General features: G+C 44.6%; 1 protein-coding gene across 1 annotated transcript in view; it reads left to right on the top strand.

Moving 5' to 3' along the window:
- Nucleotides 1-8,845: 8,845 nt before the first annotated feature.
- LOC149864845 (uncharacterized) overlaps nt 8,846-9,131 on the top strand; it is a 43,456-nt gene continuing 43,170 nt past the window's right edge. The window contains exon 1 of the mRNA XM_090049804.1: nt 8,846-8,933. The gene's annotated coding sequence lies outside the window, so the exon portion shown is untranslated. The remainder of the gene's footprint in view (nt 8,934-9,131) is intronic.

The raw sequence follows: 9,131 nt of genomic DNA, 5'->3' as shown, positions 1-9,131 counted from the left end.
ACTTTTTAAAGCATATGGAAGTCGATTCTTTCTATAGATTTTTTCCCAATTATTACATACATTTGGCAAACAAGGGAGAAAGATATAGTTATCTTTTTTTTTTATTTGTTCTGTTAATAGTTACAAAAAAATCATAAGGGATATGTTCCAAAAAGGGAGGAAAATACATGGTTTCATCCCAACTTCATGCTAATATTCTAAGGCTTCACCTTTAAAGCAAAGGCCCAGCTGTGAACAGAAGGGCTGCCCCCTCCTGGATTAACCTTTGTAAAAAACATTCTATGATGAAATGAGTGGTCTTCTTTGGCAAGCACTTAATAGGAAAGTTAAAAAAAAAGTCACTTGATGTACGTGCCATATATGCCAAGCAAAAGGCACAACAGCTTTACCATTATAAAAATTGATTGATGACAACAACCACCTTTATCTTTGGTGCATGGTCTTTATACTTGCAAGGGCTATACATGAAGCCCTGACTGGAAGCTACTTTTATTAGTGGTAATGAAGCTTCTTAGCATTAGATAACTGCTGAGTGATTTCTTGTCAGTGAAAAATGTTTACACCACAGTTAAATTGACTGAAGAAGAGCTGCTGAAATGTTAAATTGCTCTCCAAGTACAATTTGCAGATTACAGTAACTCCAGGGAGTTACCAGTGCAAATTTAAAGGTCAGTTTCCATTAACAATTATTATGAAAATACACATGGAAGGATGGAATTTTCATAAGAAGCAGAACCACTCCAAGCCAGTTGCTTTTTAGCCTTACCATTACTCAAGAAATGTAGAAAGTTCCGTATATAAAAAAAATTAGAAAAATAAAACTTAAGCTGGCCTTTAAGTGTACTAAACTTCCTATGGCATACTGTGGATTAAAGAGATGCATTTCATTTCCTAAGTCCAGAGCTTTAGAAATGTAGGCTTGATTAGAGAAAGTTGCAGAGTCCCTCCAAAATCATCCTGTGTTCTGTGGAAAAAACACTAATTTGTAACAAAGGAAAACCAGATATTTACTACTAATTCTAGTAGTGCCAGTATTTCTTGCTTCTCAAGGGAGTGTTTACATGTAGTCATGTACAATAAGATTACTTTTTAAACATCTGGGAGTAAAAAAAATAATGTGATAAGAAAATATCCCCCAGGTTCCTTTTGTTATTAGTTACAGCCATACAACTCAATTGAACTCTCTTAAGTGGGACAAACATCCACTCAATACAAATGCTAAAAGTCACTTACGGCCCTGGCAGATGTTACATTTATTCTGCAATTAATGCATTAAATGGGTGATAAATTGTAACATGACACACATTCAGATAATTTATGGCATAATAAAATGACAAACCAGCCACAAAGATGTCCCACATTAAATGTGTCCTGGCATAATTATTGGGATCTGGGATAAAAATTTTCAGGCTCCATCACACCATTCTTCTTCTTTCGTATTACATTTTAGAATTACAACATTCATAGATTAGTATCTAAATTTGATAACCATTCAACTGCTTCAGGGGTAGAGGCATGGATTGATTTTAGATTGCCATTAAATTATCTAATTGGGCAATCATTCACAATGTGTTGCAGTGTCTGAAAAATAGTACCACAATCACAACCTGGACTCTCTTTGATTCTCCATTTATGGATTAGGTGCCTATATTTTCCATAGAGTGTCCAAATGCGATTCAGGGAAGATCAAATCTTTCTCAGTAGGTCAAATTCTGGCTGGGAAATTATAGTTTCATAGTGCTTAGAGTTGGAAGGAACCTAAATAGGTCATCAGATCCGATCCCCTCCCCCGGGCAGGAACCAGTGCTGGGGTCATAACATCACAGCCAAATATCCAGCTTCCTCCTGAAGACCCCCAAGGTAGGAGAGAGAACCACCTCCCTTGGGAGTCCATGCCAGAGCCTGGCAGCCCTAACCATAAAGTAATACCTCCTGATGTCTAGCCTGAACCTTCTCTCTAACAATTTGTGGCTGTTACTCCTAGTAACCCCGGGTGGTGCCTGGGGGAACAGAGCTTCACCCAATTTCCACTGGTCCACCCTGCTGAGTTTGTAAATGGTCCCCTCTCAGCCTTCTCTTGTGGAGGCTGAATAGATTCAGGCCCTTCAGCCTCTCTTCTTAGGGCCTGACCTGCTGCCCCTTGACCATATGAGTGGCCCTCCTCTGGACCCTCTCAATGCTAGCCACATCCCTCTTGAAGTGAGGTGCCCAGAACTGGATGCAGTACTCCAACTGTGGCCTGACCAATGCCACATAGAGGGGAAGGATCACCTCCCTGGATCTGCTTGTGATGCATCTGTAGATGCATGACAAGGTGCGGCTAGCCTTACTGACTGCTTCCTCGCATTGGCAGCTCATGTTCATCCTAGAGCCAACAATGACTCCAAGATCTCTTTCTGCCACTGTGTTGATAAGAAGGGTGTTCCCCAGCCTATACATGTGTTGCTGGTTCCTTCTCCCTAGATGCAGTCTGCGCAGACCCTACGCTCATCTGTGTTGAATTCCACCCTATTCTCATCCGCCCACCTCTGTAATTTGTCTAGATCTATCTGTATTCTGTCTCTCCCCTCCAATGTGCCCACCTCACCCCACATCTTGGTATCATCAGCAAATTTGGACAGCACACTTTCAACACCCACATCCAGATCGCTAATAAAGATTTTGAACAGGCCCCAGGACTGGGCCCTGGGGGACACCACTGCTTACATCTGTCCAGGTCGAAAACATCCTGTCCACCACCACTCTCTGGGTGTGACCTACTAGCCTATTTGTCACCCATCTGACTGTGTAGGCATCAATGCCACAGTGACCTAGCTTTTTAAGAGAATGTTGTGAGAAACAGTGTCAAAGGCCTTCTTAAAGTTCAGGAAGACAACCTATTCCTCAACACCCTCATCCAGGGATTTTGTGACCTGATCATAAAAAGAAACCAGGTTAGTCAGGTAGGATCTGCCCTCAATGAGCCCATGTTGGTTGTACCTGAGCATTACCTTCCCTTCTGGGCCCCTGCAGATGTGTTCCTGGATAATTTTCTCAAAGGTTTTCCCAAGGAACGAGGTAAGACCGACTGGCCTATAATTGCCAGGGTCCTCCTGTGCCAGGGGCCCCACTATGACCCCCGCCAATTCCCTCAGCACCCTCAGGTGAAAAGCATCTGGATCTGCTGATTTAAACACATCCAGCACCTCTAAAAGTTCCCTAACTAGGTCGTCCTTGACCTTAGGCATGCCAGTGCCTCCCCTGGGTCTGTCCATAATTCTAGTGGGGGAAATGTCCCGGTCCCTGTTCAGAAATATGGAGGCAAATAATTCATTAAAGAGGTCAGCTTTTTTGTTTGCTGCAATCACCAGATTGCCAAGCCTGTCCTGTAGGAGCCCCACGTTACCCAGTGCTTCCTTTTTACTCCCTATGTATTTGAAAAAGGACTTTTTGTTATCCCTAATTCTGGTTGCTAGCTCTAGCTCCATCTCTGCCTTGGTGATAGCCCCTTGCTTCCACTGTTTGTACACCTCCTTTTTTCCTCTCAGGCATTCCTGGATGCCTTTGCTGAGCCATGGGGGCTTTTTAGCACCCTGCCCACCTCGGTGTGCATTGGGACTGACTCCCTTTGAGCTCAGAGGATCGTCTCCTTGAGGAACAACCACCTGTCTAGGACTCCAATGCCTCTCCTACTAATCTTCTTAGCTTATAGAAGTTGGCCCTCCTGAAGTCAAGGATTTTTGCCTTACTGTTTGCTTTCACCAACCTGCACTGGATAGTAAATTCCAGCAGGCAATGATCACTGTTACCCAGGTGATCGAGTACCCGCAGTCTCCTCACCAGGTTGTCACCTGTGGCAAGGACCAAGTCCAGCAAGGCATTTCTCCTGGTGAAACTATGCACCTCCTGGAGGTCCTGGCTAGGAACCTACGTAAGTGGTTAGACCTGGCTAACTGCTCCTCCCAGCAGAAGTCTGGGTACTTTGGGTCACCCATGACAACCACATCCTTTGACTTTACAGCCTCCATGAGCTGACCTGAGAATTCCAGGTCCAGCTTGTCCCCCTGGTGAGGCGGTCTGTAGTAGATGCCCACTATCAAGTCCTTTTCCCCATGACCCCCTTGCATTCTTACCCAGAGCACCTCAGTTTGACCCTTCTCTGACCCCATCCTGATCATCAAGGCTGTGTATTGCTCTTTGATGTAGAGCACTACACCCCCTCACTTTTTTCCTTGCTCTATTGCACCTGTTCAGCCTGTAGCCCTTGATATCCACTGCCCAGTCATGGGTAGAATCCCACCGGGTCTCTGTGAGCCCCACTAGGTCTGGGTTTTTGCTAGCTAGCAGGAGGGCAAGTTCCTCCTGCTTATTCCCCATGCTTTGAGCATTTGTGTAGAGGCATTTGAGGCCTCATGTGGATGCATGTGCCACCCCCTTGTTCCTAAGCCTGCCCTTGCCCCTGTCTCTTACCTGGATACTACCTGCACGTCACCTGACTTGACGGTGAAGTGTCCTCATGTTCCTCTGTGTCCCCATCCCCTGTGAACCTAGTTTAAGGCTCACCGTATGAGATCAGCCAGCCTGGAAGAAAAAACACGCTTACCTTTCGGGGAGAGATGAAACCCGTCCCGCCTGAGCATGTCCTCTGTGCAGAAATGTGGGTCATGGTCCAAGAACCCAAGGCCCATCCCTCCTGAACTGTAGGGTCGCTGATGCTGTATTTCTGCAGCAAGTTGGTATTTGCCCAGGCTTCCCTCCATTGTTTTTCACTGCTCTTGTTATCATCATAGAGCTTCTTGGCATATTTCCAGAAGTGTTTTCTAGATTTGAGCTTATCTGGTGGTGGCATAGTGATGTCATAGTTTCATAGATGTTAGGGTTGGAAGGGACCAATTAGATCATTGAGTCCGACCTCCTGCCCTGGCCAGGAATGTGTGCTGGGGTCAGATGACCCCAGCCAGGTGTCTGTCCAGTCTCCTTTTAAATGCCTCCAAGGAAGGGGACAGCACCACCTCCCTTGGAAGCTTATTCCATATTTTGGCAATCCTCACTTAAAGAATTTTTCCTGATGTCCAATCTGAATTTTTCTCTTCCAGTCTGTGGCCATTATTTCTAGTTACCATAACAGGCGCCCTGGTAAACATTGTATCCCCTATTTCTTGCTGGCCGCCCGATAAGTTTGTTCCCCTGATGAGTTTGTAGGCAGCCACGAGATCACCTCTCAGCTCCTCTTGAGGAGGCTGAAAAGGTTCAGGTCTCCCAATCAGTCCACATAGGGTTTTTTCTGTAGGTCTTTAACCAGATGAGTGACCCTTCTCTGAACCTTCTCCAGCCCATCCACATCCCTCCTGAAGCACGCTGCCCAAAACTGGACACAGTACTCCAGCTGCGACCTAACCAGTGCTGCATAAAGGGGAAGTATCACCTCCCTAGAACTGTTTGTGATGCACCTACTTATGCAAGAAAGGGTATGGTTAGCTTTACTTATTACCTCATTACACTGGTGACTCATGTTCATTTTGGAGTCGACTACAACTCCAAGGTCCCTTTCCACAGTTGTGCTACTTAGAATGGCACATCCCAGGCTATAGGAGTGTTGATGATTCTTCCTCCCCAGGTGCAACACCTGACACTTATCCTTGTTAAACTGCATCCTGTTCTGTTCAGCCCATTTCTCTAGCCTGTCCAAATCAGCCTGGATTCGCTCCCTGCCATCTAGTTTGTGTACCTCCCCCCATAGTTTGGTGTCATCAGCAAACTTGGACAGGATGCTTTCTACTCCGTCATCCAAGTCACTAATGAAGATATTGAATAGTACCAGTCCCAGGACAGAGCCTTGGGGGACTCCACTGCCTACATTTCTCCAGGTAGAAACCAACCCATCCACCACCACTCTCTGGGTGTTTCCCATAAGCCAATTTTCTACCCACCAGACTGTGTAATAATCTATATTGCAACTGTTCAGTTTATTTATCAGACTTGGGTGCAACACTCTGTCAGAGGCCTTTTTAAAATCTAAGTATATAGCTTCTACCTCTATTCCTTCATCCAAGCATTTTGTGACCCAGTCATAACATGAAACCAGGTTAGTCAGGCAGGATCTGCCTGCTATGAACCCATGCTTATTGCCCCTTAGCATCATTTTACCTGCTGGTCCCCCACAGATGTGATACTTAATAATTTTCTCAAAGGCCTTACCAAGGATAGGGGTGAGACTAACCAGCCTATAGTTACCGGGTTCCTCCTTCCTCCCCTTTTTGAAAATAGGGACCACATTGGCCCTTTTCCCTCCGGGACCCCTCCTGAGCACCACAAGTGCTCAAATAGTTGTGCCAGTGGCTCTGCTATGACTCCAGCTAATTCTGTAAGTACTCTAGGATGAAAATCATTAAGACCTGTTGACTTAAATATATTCAACCCCTGCAGGTGCCCCTTTACTAGGTCAGCACGAGCAGTTGGTAGGTTGGTATCTATACTGGGCTTACCTAAGGTCCCCATGGGATGCATATTTGTATTCATGTCCAGAAACACGGATGCAAAGAAATCATTTAGAAGCTCTGCTTTGGCCATCCTATCTGTTACGAGTTGCCTTAGTTCATCCTGAAGGGACCCTAAGTTACTGTGTACCTTCTTTTTGCTTCCTATGTACTTAAAGAATGACTTTTTGTTATCCTTAACTTTTGCTGCCAGCCTAAGCTACATTTCCGCTTTGGCTCTCCTCACTGTTTCCCAGCAAGCTCGAGCCAAGCTGACATACTCCTCCTTGGTGGCAGCCCCCTGCTTCCACAGCCTGTAGGTCTCTTTTTTTCACTCTAGGCTCTCCTGGATTTCTCTGCTCCACCAAGAGGGTTTCTTTGCTTTTTTGCCCCCTTTTATGTGTACTGGGATGGTCCTTTTCTGTGCCTGCAGGATTATTCCCTTGAAAAATGCCCACCCCTCCCGGACCTATCTCTCCAAGTCTTTTACCAGTCAGCCCCTCCCTAACTAAATCTCATGAGCTTGTTGAAGTTGGTCTTCCTGAAATCTAGCACTTCTGCCCTACTAGTTACCTTCCCTGCCTTTCTCCAGATAGTGAACCTGTCACTATCCCCTAGTTTACCTTGCACCTGCAGATCCCCCACCAAGTTGTCCCTTATGGCCAGTACCAAGTCTAGTAAGGCATTTCCCCTAGTGGGAACACATACCTCCTGCGATACGTGAAGGTCCTGTAAGGAGGTTAGAAACTTTCGTGAACTGGCTTGTTGATTGAGAAGTTTGGGTTACCAATGGCATTCCCTCACGCATGCAACATTGTGGCAGAGCTGTGGGGGAGCAATGCTTGCTAGGATTGGAATCCATGGCAACAGTGTACTTTTTAGCATTCCTGATATAATCCTCATAATTGCATATGACTGTGTATCAACAATCTTTTCATGCATGCTTTTGTTCCAGACTGGGGAGCAATGTTCTGCTGCAGAGAAGAAAAGTACTAGAGTAGTTGTTTGAAGCGTGGTTGCATTTGCTGCCCATGTTGTTCTGGCCAGTTTATGCCCAAGGTTAACTCATGCTTTCATTTTTTTAGCAACATTCTATAGATGTTCATGAAAGGTGAAAACTGTTGATTGGGAAATCCCCCCAATCAACAGTTTCTCCAAGATATTTTGGGAACTTCTCATGTTTAACCGCTTCTCCACAGAAAGTAATGGTGAGTTTCTGGTCAGCAATAGCATTTTTTAGATGAAATGATGAAATCACACCATTGAATTAATGATTCTCAATGACTGTAGATTTAGCTGTGTAGTTTAAAAAATCATAAAGGGCATAAGGCATCATTGCAATTAACAGGAGCCTCATAAGAATTGATATGGAACTGGGAACTTTTATATAGTTTCATAGTTTCTAGGGTCAGAAGGGACCTGAGTAGATCATCTAGTCTGACCCCCCGCCATGGCAGTAAATAATACTGGGGTCAAATGACCCCAGCAAGATGTTCATCCAACCTCCTCTTAAAAACCCCCAGGGTAGGAGCCAGGACCACCTCTCTTGGAAGCTGGTTCCAGATATATTGCAACATATCTTGTATATAAAAAAAAAATCTTCATATATGGAACACCCATCTCTTAGGGGAGAATTGGCTTCTTGTATTTGTTTGCTCAGACTGCTCCATCAGGCAGCTAGAAGACTGGGGTTGGTGTTGACATCCTCTTGGAATCAAGGGATATGGCTTTTCCCATAGTCTACCTTTGGCACGCAGACTTTTTTTAATTGTGTTATTCATTTAAACATTTAAAAAAATATATGATGCCTACTTGATTTTAAGTTTAATCTATTATTCAGAAATATTTTAGGTCTTCAATGGAAACTTCTTTCACTTTGTCCCTACAACATGGTGCGTAACAGTGAAAGTAAAATTTATCTTTTTAACTTAATAATATTTTAAAAGAATGTTTTTATAATACTATAGAGAGAATCTGTCGAGTTTATAATTTGTTATAGTTTATAGATACAGGGCTATAACTTGCAAATATGACCTGACCCGAGTGCAGTGCTGCATTAACCCTACCAAAATACTGCTTAAACAGGATTATTGTAGAAATATAGGTTTTTAGCCTCTTCATGCTATTATAGAATAGATCTAGAAATAGTCTATTATGATAGTCTTATAATACTTTAAATGATAATACACTGTTTTGTAAACAAATAGCATTACATAAGCACCATCAAGGGGAGATAAATCGTAAGTTGACTGATAGAGTTGGTTTCAGGGCTACGTACAGAACTATGTCCGGATCTCCTAAAATCCCCCAGATGAAAACCACTGTACCTGTCAGTTCATATGACTGGGGCTTCTAAAACCTTAGTGTAATTCCTTCTTCTGGCTACAGAGGAGGAAGCGTCGCGTCATCGTGATTGGTGACTCCATCCTGAGAGGTACGGAGGGCCCCATCTGTCGCCAGGATCCCTCAGCACGTGAGGTATACTGCCTGCCCGGAGCGAAGATTCAGGATGTGAAGGGGATGCTCCAGTCCATCATCCAGCCCTCCGATTATTACCCCATGGTCCTTGTCCATGTGGGTACTAACGATGCGGCCAGGAGAGCCCCTGATCGCCTGATGGAGGACTACCATGCTCTGGGAGGCGTGCTGAGGGAGATGGGCGCACAGGCGGTCTTC

The sequence above is a fragment of the Crocodylus siamensis genome, chromosome 5 (genome assembly GCF_052110815.1).
Source record: "Crocodylus siamensis isolate JL-2025a chromosome 5, ASM5211081v1, whole genome shotgun sequence".
Taxonomy (NCBI): Eukaryota; Metazoa; Chordata; order Crocodylia; family Crocodylidae; genus Crocodylus; species Crocodylus siamensis.
Note: the sequence above shows the minus strand (reverse complement) of the source record. Positions and strands in the feature narration are given on the sequence as shown.